Source organism: Meriones unguiculatus, chromosome 19 (assembly GCF_030254825.1).
Source record: "Meriones unguiculatus strain TT.TT164.6M chromosome 19, Bangor_MerUng_6.1, whole genome shotgun sequence".
NCBI classification, from domain to species: Eukaryota; Metazoa; Chordata; class Mammalia; order Rodentia; family Muridae; genus Meriones; species Meriones unguiculatus.
This window is the reverse complement of record NC_083366.1, coordinates 20743006-20760308: the sequence shown is the minus strand read 5'-3', so window position 1 is coordinate 20760308 and position 17303 is coordinate 20743006. Positions and strand designations below refer to the sequence as shown.

At 46.6% G+C, this 17303-nt stretch overlaps 1 protein-coding gene across 3 annotated transcripts in view; it reads right to left on the bottom strand.

Moving 5' to 3' along the window:
- The window catches only part of Sfmbt2 (Scm like with four mbt domains 2), a 182568-nt gene extending 166538 nt beyond the window's left edge, over nt 1–16030 (bottom strand). The window contains exon 1 of one of the 3 annotated variants that reach the window (XM_021631837.2): nt 15836–16030. The gene's annotated coding sequence lies outside the window, so the exon portion shown is untranslated. Of the gene's footprint in view, nt 1–15306; nt 15637–15835 lie in introns of those variants that run through there. The other 2 variants (XM_021631836.2, XM_060373099.1) reach the window with 2 other exon arrangements.
- Between the last annotated feature and the right edge of the window lie 1273 nt (nt 16031–17303).

The following is a 17303-nucleotide window of genomic DNA, read 5'->3' as shown; positions in this document are numbered from 1 at the left end:
GTCCCACCACAACAGAGGCTGAGACAAACAGAGCCCTGCAGCTCACAGGCCAGCTCGTCTGCCCTACTGGGCGAACTCCTAGAGAGGGGGAGCCTTTGTCAAAAAAACAAAAAACACCAAGGGGAGTGGATGACACACACTGCATGTGTGGGGTGAGCTCACAGTGGACTTAGCCCGGGAGCCGGGAAGAAACCCTTTAACCCTAGGGATTTTACAGGTTACAAGCACTCTCTGGGAGATTTGATGTCAGATGGTCTATCGAGGTCTGTCCTGACCAGACTTGGACATTTCCTGGTAACCAAACTCAAAGGTCATGTGACCTTGGAGTAGGAGGGTTTATCAGGGTGACTTTAAGATGCTGGTTCCACTGTAGATACAGTTAGACAAAGCGAAGAATCCAGAAAGAGAACTGCCAGACGAAGAATCAAAAATAAGATCTCATATGAAAGCGCACACCCTTATCCTGGAGGAGTCACACGCCACGCCGAGAGGGACCAATGCTGAGCAGCCTTGAGGGTAGAGAAGCAAAGCCAGCTCCAAGGCAAAGAACACCTTTTCAACTGCACATCAAAAAAACAAAAACAAAACAAAACAAAACCAAAAAAAACCTCAACTAAATAAACAACAACAACAAAAAAAAACCAACAAGACAGACAGACAGACACACACACACACACACACACACACACACACACACACCTTACATATCCTGAGTCTAGTATTTGAGTACCACACACCTGCTCTGGGAAGCCACACTTTGAGACTTTGGAACACATCCTAAATCACCAATTCTTGGCTCTCTTAAAAAAAAAAAAAAAAAAAAAAAAAAACACTATTCATTTAATTCAATAATGTCAAGCTTGTTAAAGAAGAGCACAGGGATTTCAAAGCCTAAGAAACTACAAACAATCCTGTTTCCCTCTCCCAGCAGTACGTGGTACGCTCTCTAGACCGTTACTGACATTAATGCGGTGGCATTGAGAGCAGACTATGTCAAAGGAGAAGCAATCTTAGAAACCATTTGTGTTACACTAAGACTGTTTATTTATCAATTTTAAATAAGGCATCCCACCTGAAAAATGTTGTCAGACACAGCTTTTCTGGAAAGCGGGTGGCAGGTGTCCATGAATGTACCTATTAATAAATTGGGTATCAGTGGCTTCTGTGACAATTATCAAATGGGTGGTGTTGATAAAGTCTTTGGGACGCCACAGTGATTCAACTCTGAATTCATTTGTATCTCACAAGACAGCAAGGAAGGGAAGTGTGTAAGTCAGGCACTGACATAAATGTACCAAATGGATCATTTTAAACAGAACTCAAAGGCAATGATACAAAGAGAAAACCCCCAGGGATGAGCGGGAGAATCAGACCTCACACCACTCCAGGCCTTTCTTCCCACATGTGCACCTGTGCGTGTACAGGCATCTGGAAGCAAGGGTACACATATATGTATAAGCATGTGGAAGCTAAAGTATGTCCTGGGTACTCACAGATTCAGTCAGGAAGCATCAGAGACCTGCCTGTCTTATGTGTGTGCTGGGGGTCAGGGTCTCTTGCTTGTCCAGCAAGCACCTTCCTCAGTAAGCAACCGTCCCAGCCTCTCTTTATGCCCTCTCCTACGGCTTAAAACTCGCTTCTTCCGGCAAACGGCAAGTCACATTTCCAGCGATGTTTACATTGTTGCATGAATGCAATTTTGATAAACATCCAGAAAAATAAAATTAAATAAAAGAGTCATCAAAAATCATTTTTAACCCTAACACCTAGGGGAAATAATTTTCATGTATTTCTTATCGTCTCAAAAAAAAATGGTTTCTTGGCGTACATTTTTGTCAGTTCATAAAAAATTCAGAATCTAACCCAATTTTTATCTAACAGTGTATGGAGAGCGTTTTATCATGCTGTAACAATTCTCTGAGAGCTGTAAAAATGATTGTATAATGAATAGGGTAATGTTTTTATGCTTATTATCAAGTAGGAAAAGTTTTTGCTGAAAAGACTATTCGCATTGCAAATGCCATCTCTGGTTTGAAAAAGAATTACTGTATGAATTGATGTGTTCATCAAGACATTTAAATTCCAACAGAAAATAGAACAGGAATCACCCACTGCCTGAGCTAGCTCTGAAGAACATAAAGAAGCCAACAAAACTATAATTACAACTCCTCTTCAGACTAAAATAAAGAACCTTGGGGCTGGGGACATTGGCGGCTCCATCTGAAGTTACCTGCCACACAAACATGAGGTCCTGAGTTCGGATCGACAGCACTTATGCTTAAAAAAAGAAGAAGGAAGGGAGGGAGAAAGAGAGGGAGGGAGGGAAGGAGAGAGAGAGAAAGAGAGAGAGAGAGAGAGAAAGAAAGAAAGAAAGAAAGAAAGAAAGAAAGAAAGAAAGAAAGAATAAAAGACAGACAGACAGACTAGCACTCAGTGAGAGGGTAAGAGCAGAGGCAGGAAGATCCCTGGAGCTCCTCAAAGGCAGTCAAGCATATCAGTGAGCACTCTGGGTTCAGCGAGACTGTCTCAGGAAATAAAATTGAGAGTTATAAAGGAAGACAAGACACTTCATGTTGACCTATGTCCTCTACACGCATATTCACATAAATACATAACATACACACACACATAGATCATACACACACATACATACATACATTCATAATATACATATACAAAGTAAAAGAATGGATCAAGTATGGAAACAATATTAATTTTCAGTTGTGGCGGTGGCCACTAGTACCTATTTGTCTACTCTAATCTACCCGGGAGCTTTCCTAACTGGACATAGGTGCTGTATACAGATTTTACGTCATCTCCCCTTTTTACAGGATCTGCAGTTGTCTTCTTTTGGTTTCTCCTTGCTGCTGACAGAGTGCACTCTCTGGGAAGCCCCTAAGAGAGGACTGAGTGGATAATGTGCCAGCCCCTACCTGCTGAAAATGTTTTTCTTATGTGTTCTCACAGTTTAACCCGTAGCTTAGGTGGATGGAGGTAGCTAAGGTGGAGGCTAGTGGGATACAAGCAACAGCCGCCAAGTCTCAGGACCGCAGAGTTTAGTCTCTGGTGGAAAGAGAGACCTGCACAACCCACGGCAGGCACATGCGCACACTTGCATACACACGTACGTATGCATACTCGGACACACACACACACACAAAATAAAAAACGTAATGTGAAAAGGTTTTAATCTTCAATTAGAAACACATTTATCCTCCAAAGTGACGGCATCCCTCCACATGCTGCCCACCTCCACCTTCAAGGGCTCTAGCGCCATCTAAAATTCGGGTCTTTTGAGGCTCCTAAGTGTCGCAACACTGTCTAGTGGCAACCTAATTGAGGGTGTGGAGGACCACTGACTTCTGTCAATTTCTCCAGTTCTAGGACACTTTATGGAATCACTGCCTTTATGGAACCCTCACCTTCATTTTCTCCTCCATTCATTCAGAGGCTGGACCTTGATGTCTCATTTTACTTTTTACCATTTAAAAACAAAAACAAACAAAAAACTAAATTCTTGCCTTCTCAACCTACCATCTGGAACACATTCTCAGCTTCTTCTCTAGCTTTTCTATTAACTTCCACATACTTTATTCTCCAAAAGCTCTTTTTATCCTGTGTTTACCTTGCAGTTCTTTGTTTTATTTCTCAACTCAGAACGAAGAGAGGAGGTTGATTTTTTTTTCCAGGTAGGAATAAAAAACACAAAGATTTACACTAAAGGCTTGTGAAGTCCTGTACGTCTGACTCGGAGCTACATCACGCCACACACTAGGAATTCCAAAATGAGCTCAGGAAACACAATCTGCGACCTTTCGAAAGATCCCAATCCAAGAGGAAAATCTCAAAGGAATCTAAATGAAGCACAACCAAGTTTGGGACCAAAATTTGATCTCTGAAAATTCATAACTTCCGCGTTCTTAAGAAACTAAGTGCAAATAGCCAGGGCTCATTAGAAACTGAGAAGAACACGTCAGCAAATGCTTTGAAGATGAAAAGCAGTGTTGAGTGCCAAGCGTAACCATCATCCCCTTTTATTTATATCCACCTTGTCACCCGGCTCATTCTGCTAATAATGTCTGACTAAGTACATTGCTTCCCGCTCTCACTGGCCAACTCGCAGCCTTCCGGAGAACAGACAAGACCTGCCTCCTCCCATCATCAAATGAGATGGACTGATTGTCTGGGGCAGAGGGTCCGTGGAATGGTGCCATCTACCATCCGCTCAGAGTTTGACTTACCTTGATTAGGACAGCAATTTACTCTCCATTTTTCAACCAGACTTCATTGGTTTTCACTCCAAATGGATTGAAATCTGACACAAATTGCTGCTCCGGCATAAGAAATGCTAATTTTTTTGCAATCAGATTCATACCCCAATACTAGGAAATAAGATATGTTGGAAATAATAGGCATTCCAGAAGATACTAGGGCTGGAGGCAGTAACTCCCACAGTAACTTTTTGTTTCTAACCCACTGTGTTTAGTGGGTCCCCTAAACTCAAACCATGTAAGCTACAGGAGCTTTAAAGGGAGCAGAATCAGCTGTCCACAGGCAGGAACATGTACAGAATGAGCCTCCCCGGCTAGGAAAATGACTCATTTGATAAAGGGCTTGCTGTGCAAGCATGAGGACCTGAGTTCGGGTCCTGGCAGCCACATAAAGCAAAGCCAAATGTAGTAGTTAAATGCCTATAATCCCAGGGCTGGGTGGCCAGCCATTCTATCAGAATCAGTGAGCTCCAGGTCAATGAGAGACATTGTTTCAAACTATAGAGAATGAGGAAATGTCACACACACACACACCCCCCACACCACAAACACAAGCACATATTCATACACACCACAAATAAAAACAATTAAATAAGTATTGTAAAGTAAGCCTCTGTCATGGTTAGCTTTAATCATGAACCTGACACCAGCTAGAATCAATCACCTCGGAAAAAGGTCTCAATGAAGAACTGTCTACATTAGATTGGCCTATGGACATTTCTATAGGAAAGTATCTTAATTAAATTAAATGATGTGGGCAGATTCAACTCACTGTGAGCAGCACCGCTTCCTAGGCAAGGGAACCCTGAACTTTATATGAATAGAGAAATTCATACACCTGCAAACAAGCAAGGATTCATTTCTTTCTGCTCCTGACTGCGGATGTGCTCTGATGTGCTCGTTGAAGTTCCTGCCTTGACTTCCCTTAAATGGTGGACTAAAACCAATACCAAATAAATCCCTTTCTTCCCTAGCTTACTTTTTGTTGGGGAATTTTATCATAGCAACAGAAATGTGACTAGAACAGCCTTCTATGAGGGGGGAAAATTTTTCAACATTCATCAGCTGTACTCCATCTTGGAAATGCATTTATTCATCAACTGGTTATTTACAAGTTATTTATTTGCCATAAATAAAGATGAGATTGTGAACTACCAAGTTAAATACCACTACAAATTGAGACTCCCTTATCTAAAATACTTAGGACAAAAAGTGTTTTGGACTTGGGACTTTTTTTTTTTCTCTCAGAGTTTGGAGGATACAAATTCACAATGTGAAATGATAGAGACCCAAGTCTAGATGTGAAGTTTCTTACGTTTCTTACGTAAACACCTTATGCACACAGCCTGAAGTTAGTTAATATCAGGGGATTTTGCTGCTGTTTTAGACACTGTCTTGGTATTCAGCTATGACTGGCCTAGAACTCGCCATGCTGGGACCACAGGCAGGCGCCTCCGTGCCCAGCTCTTATACAGCGCTGCTAACACTAGGAATCTGAGCTTCTCAGTGTGGGCTTTTTCCGTGTGCGGTGCCTCTTCAGGTCTCAAGAAGTTTTGGATTTCAGAGAACCTTGCATTTCAGATTTTTGGATTAGAAAACCCAACCTGAATACAAGAGGGTTTGGCATCAGAGTACCAAATTAGGGTTTCTTGTGCCAGGAATTTGCATTTAAGCCACAAAGGATTGAATTCGGACACAGAGTCAAGTGAAAGAAGTTTGAAAAAAAAGAGAGGGGGTTTAAGAGAAGGTGGGAGGGAAGGGGAGGGGAACAGGAGAGGAGAGAAGCAATGGTCTTTCTAGTGTTCTGCGGCAAAGAGCTACTTCCATACCTCTCAGTAAGTTTGCCATTCATGGGGGGCGGGGGACTCTTGTTTTGAGACAATATCTCACTATGTAGACCAGGCTGACCCTAATCAAGATATTCACCTGCCTCTGCCTCCTGAGTCTTGAGATTAATCATGTGCATCACCAAGCCCGGCCCAGGAAGAAAATTAAGTTTTAGAATTTGCACAGACATGATTTCCTTGGTTCTGGCACTTTGAACAAATCCCGAATATAATATTTCCCATATTCTGCCAATAGTAAAAAGAAGAAATTACAGCATCATCCCAAATTGTCACAAAGTGAGTAAGCAACCCGTCTCTTATGCACTACGTTTCCGAACACTAGTAGTTAAGGTAAACTAGGCAATGGCTACTCAGTCATGAGAACTCAGAAAGTGAAGAAACTTACAAGAGAGCTTTCTGGAATCTGAACTGCCCAGAGGCTGTCTGACAGGCAGGGTCCCGTGTTCTGGGTGATGTTTATGACTTGAGAACTTCGGACCAGACAGATGCTTAACAACTGTGCCTGACTGATGGCATCACCCAAGCTTACAATGCATAAGGAAACCTTTCCTGGCCGAGATCCTGCCTGCCTGCCAAGTGTGAGGACTGAATTCAGATCCCCAGCACCTCCATAACAGTCCAGGCAGGGCAGCACAGTCCATACTCTCAGGACTATGGGAGTGAGAAAAGGCAGAGCCCTGGAACTTGGTGGCCAGCCAGTGTAGCTGGACCAATGCGCTCACGTTAAGTGAGAGACCCTATCTCAAAAAACAAGGTGGAGGATCAATCAAGGAAAACACCCTCAAGTCAAGCACTGGCCTCCACATGCATTCGGACACACATGGACACACATGCACATAGCCACACAGAGACATAGAGTACACAAAACACACATAGACCATTTAAACACATACACAAAAAGCGTCTCGCCAACCAGGCAACCAGAATCCTGAAATGAGCACCAGCCCTGGGAGCAACCAGGCCTGCAGAGCTTCATCATTTGGCTGAGTAATTCACACAAGTTTCGGGGCTTTTGTGTGTTTGCTTAAGACATAAATTTACATATACATAAAATTTTAATAAATCCTATCATTTAAATATGCATGGGGACTCAACTAAGTAGGCTGACAATTTATGCAGAGTAAATAAAAACACCCTAATTTACTTGAAAGAACTTAGCAAATGTATAGGAGCCTACAGAGGACAAACCGTCCTGCCTCCTGTGACACAGCAACAGGATACTGTCATCCACTACCTTCACCCCCAAAGGCCGCACAACTGAGCCGCACAACTGAGCCGCACAAGGAAAGCAAACACACCTCAACATTTTGAGTCAGGCCACATTCACAGATACGCTTGGCCACGCGCAGCCTGAAAAACTGTAGAATAATACCACCTACCAACATGAACGCCTCGACTCTTTAGCCCCTCCAAGGGTGTGAGCTGGAAAACAGACAGAACTTTCTGGAAGACTTCTCAAATCTCACTCCCCACTCCAACTCAGAGGAGTCTCAGGGCTTGCTTCCCTTCCTTGTAGATACAGCAAAAGGGAATAAGAACGAATGTACTAGAATGAAAGACGGCCTCAGTCTTCCTTCTATGAAATAAGGGAGATAAACTCTCACTAACCTGGAGAGATAGCTGAGGTTTGGAAGACAGACGTCATAATAAAAAAAGAAGCAATAAAATTTCCATTTAGCTGCTTAGGATATTGGAAGGCAAGGCTGGGGACATATCTATCAGCAAAATGCTTGCAAGGAAACACGAGGAAGTGCAGCATGGTGGTACACTCTAGCAATCTCAGAACTCAGGCGCACAAACATCCGGTCCCTGGGCCTTGCTGGTCAGCCAGTTTCGTTTAATCCATATGTTCCAGGACAATGAAAGGGGCTGTCATAAAAACAAGGTGAAGAGTGCCTGAGAAATGACTCCCAAAGTTGTCCTCTGGCCTAAATACACTGTCTGTCTGTCTGTCTGTCTGTCTCTTTTGTGTGTGTGTGTGTCTCTGACTCACTGTGTGTCTGTTCTCTCTCTGTGTCTCTCTGTCTCTGTCTCCCCTACCCCAATGAACAAATGTAAGCAATTGTGTGTGCTGGTTCCCAACTGTCATTCCAGCATGTAGGAGGTATAGGCAACAAGACTCCCAAGAGTTTAAGGCCGGCCTGTACCACAGATGAGATCCTGTCTCCAACAAAACAAAGATAACGGAAGAACACAACACTATAGGAAGAGTGGCAGGCACACAGCCGATGCTTAATCAGCAGCTGCTGTGTGAAGGCCGACTTTTGAATAATCAGATTAACCCACGATCCACTCAAAGGCTCATCTCGGGATCCTTAGATCTGGATGTTCTCTGTCAACGTGCTCCTTATCTCAATTACACTTAATAGGAGACTGCACAGGAACCTGCCCTTGGAATTACAGATGCCGGTAACATAATTCGGTACATGTATTAGTTTTGAGCAAATGTAGGGGGAAAAAAATGACTAAACAGAGACACACAGTTTGATACCTATTTTTCTCAGAAAATAAAACTGCAGAGCGGGAGAAAAATAAGAAATAAAAACCTCCCTTGCCCATCCTAAGTAAAAGGAGGTTGCCTGTGCACTTGAACTACACAGAAAGCACAGGTAACCACAGCTGCATTCTGCCTTCCTGATGTTTCATGGAATCGGAGAGAGTCCCTGCTTTCCCCTCCCACAAGAAGATCAGTGTGTGTGTGTGTGTGTGTGTGTGTGTGTGTGTGTGTGTGTTGAACAGGACAGGACACTAAAGAAAAAGTTGGGCCAAACCAAATAAGGAGGGAGAGAAGGATGGAGACAGGGAGGGATGGAGGGAAGGAGAGAGGGAAAGGAAGAAAAGAAGCTAACTAGTTAATTGAATAGGCTTCATGTAGAATGCAGATATACATATGTGCCAGAAAGATGGTTCAACAGATAGAAATCCCTGCTGCACAAGCCTGAGGACCTGAGTTTGACTCCTGGAACCCACAGAGGAAAGGAGAGAGCTGACTCTGGAAAACTGTCCTCTGACCTCCACACAACACATGTACATGCTCTCACACATGCATGCACACACACACACACATACACACACACACACACACACACTAACAATGATAATAAATAAAAATGATAAAATCTTTAAACCCCATCCCTTCCCACTGGAAAGCATCACACCCACCTTCCTTCAATTACTACGCTGACATTTGCTCTGTTTTACAAACCTTTTAACAATCTGCAGTCTTACAAATGTTCTACCAATGTCTATTTTTAAACTATTTTTTTCCAGAAAAACACAATAGATTCCTTCTTTAGTCAGTGTGTAAAACATCCATCTAATCATATAAGAAAAGCCACTGGTATTGTTATAGTTTCTGTGTAAACTGACCCCTCCCCACAACAGGCTCATGTATTCAAGGGCTAACCCTCAGTTGATGGGGTTGTGTGGAGCAGCTCTGGAAAGGGTAGAGACAAGGCCCAGTAGGAGAAATTAGGTCACTGGGGTCACGTTCCTGTCTCTTGTCCTGGCCCCACCCCCACTTATCATGTCTCATATATATCACAAGGCGAACAGCCTCAGCACCACGCTCCCACCACCACGGCCACGGAGGCCCCAAAACAAGAGTCAATGACTTCAGATAGAAACCGCTGAAACAATGAGCTGTAACATACTTTCTCCCTTTATGGCGGGTACTTTGTCAGAGTGATGAAAAGTCTGATCAACACGGGGTTCATATCTTGCCTAAGACATAACTCTCAACTTTGGTGGCATTTCATCACTTTTAACTCATTGCTCTCGGACAACCAGGTCAGTGCGAGGACAGCATCTTTTCAGAAGCTGAATGGCAGTGTGAATGTACACTGTTCCCTTAGGTTCAAAGTTCTATCCCGAGCCTCTGTGTTAACACACAATATATTAACTATCTTGTTTATCTCTTCTTTAAACATAGCCAATGCTTACTCTAGTAAGAAGCTATTTTCGTTAAGAACTGCCCAGAAGGCTGAAAAGATGGTTCGGCTATTAAGAGCACTTGCTGTTCTTGGACAGAACTAGCATCCCAGTACCCACGTGGTAGCTCACAACCACCTGTAACTCCAGGTTCAGGGGTTCCAACCCCTCTTCTGGCCTCCACAGACTGCATGTACATGATGCACAAAATAAAAATAAACAGAAAGAAAGAGGGAGGGAAGGAAGGAAGGAAGGAAGGAAGGAAGGAAGGAAGGAAGGAAGAAAGGAAGATCTGCCATGATCTTACAAGGAATGGACTTCCCAGTGCCCAAGGACTAAAAAATGTAGAAAGCTTTAAGTCTGCCAGTGGACAGTGAACACATTCTTATGGGCTACCAATATGCCCTAGCCATCAAGATACAATATAGACATTAGCCAAGGCAGACTGAATACCACCCCTGCATACACAAACATGTACAAGATCTGAGATAGTGCATACACAGTTCTTTCTGGAAAGTTCCCTTTAGACCTAAGAATGAGTAGACTCAAATTAAACTGGGCATTTCTTCATTCAAAGAAACCTCACAAAATGCCAAATGATTATGACTTTCCGAGCAGAAATGAAAACAAGGCCTCATGTGGCTCTTGCGTCATTGAACAATAACAGCACTCACTTCTGCACAGTGGTCCACAACTCACCAGCTGCTCTCCGACCTTATGTCACACAACTGTCACCTAAAGCCAGTTGCATTTTACTACACTTTGGGGACCCGAAGCTCAAGCATCGCCCAAGCCTGTTCATGCAGACAGACTGTATCACAGCTTTTGTCTCGTTGTTTCTGGTCCTCCTGGAAACAGGGGTGTCACTGAGTCAGACTCCATCCTAATGCCCTGGGTAGAGAAGATGGCTCAGACACAGCATGGTAACTACATTCATTCCAGGTCACACAGCTCAATAGAGCCATCTCTGAAACTAGAGGCCAGGACCCCTAGCTTTTTCTTCTTTCCTCCTACCAAGAATTTTCCTTCTATACAAACTAGGCAGACATTCCTCGGTTATCAAACTGAATGTACAGGATGAACTTCCAGTTTACTGCAGCAAGTATAATTTCTCTAAGTTTTCTTTCAATTGCAGAACAGAGACAGCAAGTTGCTATTAAAGCAATATGGATATAAGATTTGGTACAAAGGCCTTTATAAGCCCCTACTTCCTGACAAGATAAATTTCCTTTTGAGCCCTGCAGTGTTGCATAAATACAAAAGTTCCAAATTCTGAAATACAAAGAAAGGAATGTTAGGCAAAATGACTACACCAAACTGGAGACATTTAAACCCCACAGTAGACCATTTTTGTTCAAAACAAAAATTTTAAAAAGACAAAACCCCTACTCTGATATCTGAACAAAACTTGTAGACTTAAATTCGGGCCAGAAAAGTTTGGATCTGTGATGGGTGGACTTCCATTCAAACACGTATGAGATTAAGTAAACTGACTCAAATTAATTTAGGCTCAGCTCAGAGCAATGATGCTGCTAACACTTCCTGTTTCTTCCCAGAGTTCTTTGCGGTTATTAGAGCTACAAAGAAAAAAAAAGAAAAATGTCACCCCAGCTAGAGAGGGCAGGAAAAGAATTTGATAAACATACTCAGCAAAGTTTTTGATTGAAAAATAAAGGTGGGGGGGAGTTCTTGAGCTCTCTGGGCTTTTGTTTTGTTGTTTTGCTGTATCAAGAATCATGGCACTAGTTCTTTATGCCTACAAAAGGTCATCTTTTTTTAGTGTGGTCTCTAATATCACACGGATGGGGCGGGAAACACTGAATTTGTCACATTCGCAGAGCTAAGCTTGGCTTTACGGAGGAAGAATGAGTCTAGCAAGCTGTAGAACTTCGATGGGGGACTGAGAGTAAGTGTAAACTTCCCCTGCCCCTTGAACTTGGATGGGTTGGTAGGTTTCCAGGGAAAGAAAGGCTAGGATAAAGATCTGAAGGGTGTTTCTTTATGACTCGGAGAGGCCCAGGGAGTGCAAATTCAATGTTCAGTTGGAAGAAAGTCACAGATGTCTGTCTCAAAGAAGGGCTGGCCAACAACTCCTTCAAAACACCAAAGACCTTCCCAATTCCCTACTACCAAACAGGTGGACCACCATCTCCCCAGAAAAGAAGCCAGCCCTTTATATACATACATACATACATACATACATACATACATACATATTTAATACCTGATAGAACCTCAGTCCTTCATTTGTTGTAGTTACGCCAGGTCCTTTGACTATGGTACCAGGATGGAGGGGTGACAGTGGGCGACACTAACAATGGTTTACAATCCAAGGTCTAAAGTAGCTTCCTACCAGGGGCCAAGATCTTCCCTGCCCAGCTAACATCTGCATGCTAGGTGTCCAAACCCGCAGAGGCAGGCACATAAGGAAAACAGAAAGCTAATGAGAGAGGACTAGAAGTCCGGGATCTGAGGCACAGGTGCGCGAATGTCCCTAGATCCCAGAATCCCACCTAACCCCTCCAATCCTCAATATCCCAAAAATTCCAAAAGTGAAACTGAAAAGTTTGGGCACTGTCTCCGGAACCAGCCTTTCCTGGCGTTGTCTCAGAACTCCTGGATGCTACACTGACATCAAGAAGGAGCACCCGCACCGGCTCCTCACCGAGCCCCGGAAAGCTCCCTCGGATTTTTAAGTACAAAGAATCCAAACTCCAATCACTGGAGTGCCCCAAGTCCCCTCTAAATCGCGCTGGTCGCTTGCATCACCTCAGTTCCTCCCTCATTCCGCCCCTCCCCATGTAAAAGGAACACTTGGGTCCTGCGACAATCGCGTGGAGCATTCTTTGGAATTAACTGGATACTCGCTTTCATGGCCCGACCCGGTGCAAAATTGTGGGTTTCCAAGAGTTGGGATGAGTTGCGCCCTCGGTGGCGACAACGCCAGGAGAAAAAGGGAAGAAAACCACGGCTGAAATGGCAGTTTGCAAACACAGAACCATTTTGTGCTTGTCCTCACCTCAGCGGAGCCCACGGACGTCCCCCGAGGACGCGCCTAAGCGCAGGCTGGGAGCGCCGGGGACGCGCCGCGCGCTCCGCTTTGGAAGACGAAATGCTTCCTGTCCCGCCAGTCGCCAACCGCTCAGGTCGCAGCAGATACAACTTGCGGTGGGGTCTCGAACCCCTATCTTCCATCCACCAGACTCCGCGAGCAGACCCGGAACACCGACTTTGCGGAGTCCGAGAGACCCAATGAAATCACCCTCTAGCTCCCTGCAACCGCCGGGTGACCACGTTGTCGCAGTAATTGCAGACCTGGCCGGTCAGTGCCGTTTTCAATCCAGCCCTTTAAAAATGCGTTTTCGGGCTCAGCCTTGCCCTTTCGCGTTCGCTGGCGGAAGAATGTCCTCCCGGACCTGCCTGCGCCAGAAACCACGAGCGACCGGCGCGTGCTCACGCCCACAGTCCTCCGAGGGTCTTTTCTGCTAGACCCGGGGCGCTACCCTACTCCTTTGCAGCGTCCTGGACACGGGCGACCCCTGTCGGGGACCCCTGTTCTCAGCTAGACTCCTACAATCGTGCCTTCTGAGTGGATTTTTTTTTCCAGGTCCAGGTTTGCTGGCTTTCCTAAGAACAACCCCCCTCACCCCCCGCAAGAGTGGCTTCAATTTTTTGTCTCCAAACTCCACTTCTAGACCCCCACCCATCCAGACCCCGGAGGCAGACCTGCACCCAGCACTCCAACTTCATTCACCCTCCAAGACCACAGCCTAGCCTCGCGCCCCTACCCACGGGGGGCGCCACTAACACAGCAGCCCGGTGGGTGCCCACACTGAGGGAGGAACGGTTCCTTCCTAAAAAGCACTCCCCACCCCTCACCTTGCTTACAACCGAAAAATCGGAAGCGACCTGGCAACTTCTCAGGTTGACCTTGTATGTCTTCTGCTTCCACGTGCTCAGCCAGCCCCGACTCCGGGGACCCTGGACCTCCCACCTTTGCAGAGAGTGCAGCTAAACAAGAGCCTGCTACTTGAGGAGGCACGTTCCTCATCTCCCTCGCACACGGAATCCCCCTGACCGCACGCAGCCCTCCCGACTGCACTGAATGCGCTGGACAGTTAGTCGTTTTAATAAGCACCTCCTCGCTCCCCCTAGGCCACGCAGGATCCAGCCCGGAGGGTGAAAGAAAACGCATTCCTTGGAAAAGCGAAATGAATCATACCCTCTGCCCTCGTGTATTTTGCACCCCGTGTCAGCAGTTTGTCACGTCAGGTTGTGGCGGAGTCTGGTTTCGAGACTCACACACACACACACACACACACACACACACACACAGGCGTGGGGGAGGGGGTCTCTTGAACACGCACCACAGTGACTGCGCCTACGGACTTGCACACGGTTCCACGGGCACACACACGAGGCAGTTGCGCTTGGATGCTCTCGTCCCGGCCCAAGGCACCCCTCCACCCAGATCCTCTAGCAATGGACTTGATACAGATAAACCACGGAAAAAACTGAAACAGCTCGCCCCACCTCTTTTTTCCTACTTAATTCGCTAAAGCAGCTCCTGGAGTAACCAGAGAGAGTCGGAACTAAGGCGTGGCCACTTCAGTTGGGTTTTTTCCCACCTCAAAACCTTTATTTTCAGTTTTCAAAAGCCACCTTAGCCCGCCATATTGGAACTGGCACGGTGTCTGAAGACTCCTTCCCCGCTGCTCTAGCGCTTCCAAGAAAACACAAGTATGGACTGGGCTGGGGACGTGTGTCCGGCCACCGCGAACCAGCCACTTCCCACCCCCAACGCTCTCCCTTCCCCAGCCTAATTGCCTTCAGCCGCCCCAGGTCCAAATCAAAAAATGCATCAAGCAGTTCTTATCGTTGCTTTTTTTTTTTTTTTTAAGGATTTCAGCAAGACACACGCACATAAAAATAAATAAATAAACCCCAGAGCTCAATCGCGTTCGGAATTCTGAACAGAGACAGGATGAGTGTACACAGGAAAGCCCCCAAGTGACAGGGCATTACTTTAAAGGGTGATAAAAAACGAACAAAAAGATCGCCCTAGCTAGAGCTCGCTCCGAAACTACTAGTGACAATTTCAATTCCGCTGCACAAGGCAAATGTTTCCAATCCGGCGATTCCAAATGTCTACGCGATTTGGAAAACAGTCCCCACCCCACCCTTGCCGATTTCCAATTCCACCACCACCACCACCTCCACCTTCTTCTCTCCAGCCTTCTAAAACCCCAAATACACACCAAAAGAGGGAGACCCCAGCGCCGAGGAGACGCGGGAACGCGGGGTAGGTGGCAGCGGCGGCTGCGTCGCTAAAACGAGTGCACAAACGAGGAAGGTGGGCGGCGGGAGGGAACGAGCTGCACCCGGAGGAGGACCAGGTCACTTTGCAACTCTGGACAGACTCCCGCAAGGCCTGGCTTTTCAGAGCTCGGAGTCAGGGGGAGGGGGGCAGGGGAAGAAAAAAAAAAATGACAACCCAGAGCGCACAGAGGAGTTAGAGGCTTCGCTCAAGTGCTGCTCATTTCCTCTCCAGCCCCAGCTCTTCGGTTTTTCTCCTCCTTCCTCCCCAACCTCCGCCTCCCCCACCTCCACTCACGCTGGTTCGTGCTTCCTTCTTTACAAAAAAAGAAAAAGAAAAAAAAAAAAACTAAACTGGAAAAAAAAAAAAAAAAAAAAACAAGACTCGTTTCGGCGCACTCAACCTGCGGGCCAGAGATCTGCTCGCGGGCTGGATAGGACGAAGGGACAGTGGCTGGGGCGGCGTCCTACCTGAGGAAGTTTGTCCTGCCCGGGATAGTGGAGCCTGGCCCCCGGGTGCGACAGGAGTGGGCGCCGGTCCTGCTCACCCGCCCTCTCTGGATCACTCGCTCTCTCTACACGCCGCCTCCCTAGCGCGCCCGCTCGGGTCCTCCAGCTCCCACTACAGCCTCATTCCAATATGGCATCCTCTGTTTGCGCATGCCCGGCACTCTTTTTTAAGATTTCTCTCTTTCTCTCTTGTACGGCGAACTCCTTCAACGACCTTTTTCCAGCGCTTGCAAAATGTCTCAAGCCAATTAGCCTGCTGTTCGTGGCAGACTCCTTCTTCCGCCCATAATGCGACGCCCCCCCCCCACCCCCATGCTCCGGCTTACGGAGACACCTCCCCCCAGCTAGCACAGTCCTAGCCACGCGGCCCCCTGGGGCCGCTCCCTTCCCTCCTTTCCTTCAACTCCCTCCATAAGTGAGCTGTAGAAAGTTCACGCCGCGGGCGTTCCCCAACACCCCATTTGCACCCACAACTGGACCAACACCTCAATTCCTTCTCCGTTGTTTGTTTTCTGGGTTTGCGGTCCCCTGGTCGACCCAGTGCACAAACTTGTGATTTATCCGTCCAAGAGCTTTCGAAATAGGGAGAATTGGTGACCCCAAAAACAAGATCGACGGTCCCTCCTGGTCGGCCCCACCCTGCGCTTTAATTGTGCATTTCTACCAAGATTGTCATGTCCCCTGCCCTTGGGGGAGGACAGAAGAGATCTGGGATAGGTTTTCTATGGGCTAGTACAAACCCCCCCGCCCCCCCCCCAAAAAAAAAAGCTGGAAAGAAGTTAAGACTGTCGGGGAGATCTACCTTCCGGGATCGAGTAGGATGCGTGTGACCAAGCTCGCCAGGCTTCTCTCGGGGCACCTGGCCAGGATAGGTTCCCATAGGGTGGGGATTCCCTGGCCCAGATCGAGAAAAAACGAGGCCCTTTGCGATCTATAGGAGTACGGAGGAAGACCGGCGCAGCCCGGTCTGGGAGGTCAGACCACACTTTGTCCCAGGCGTGGTGGGAAGACTAAAGAGCTTCCCCCGGCGCTAGGCGCAAAGGCTGGACAGAACACAAACGAACTGTCCCCAGTGCAGAAAAGCTGGAGATGTTCGGGCAGACAAGATCCGCAGCTCACGAAGCTGGGAAGGAGTGGGGAAGTGCTCTATAGAGCCGGTCATACCGACGAGGAAAGAGGAGAGACGCGATTACTCGAAGTCCTTTGCCTTTGCAACCCCGGGTAGACACCCCACACACACACTCCCCAGTCTTCTACTGCCTACCTTTCTCTTATACCACTCTCTGAAAAACGACCACATCCTGGGATTTTTGTCACCGTCCCTGATTCCAACATTCAAGCGATATATATTCTCCTCCGTGGTTCCCTAAGGAGTGATGGGGGTTAAGGACCGCCAGTGGAGGGAAGGAGCCAGAGGCAAACCTGTGCG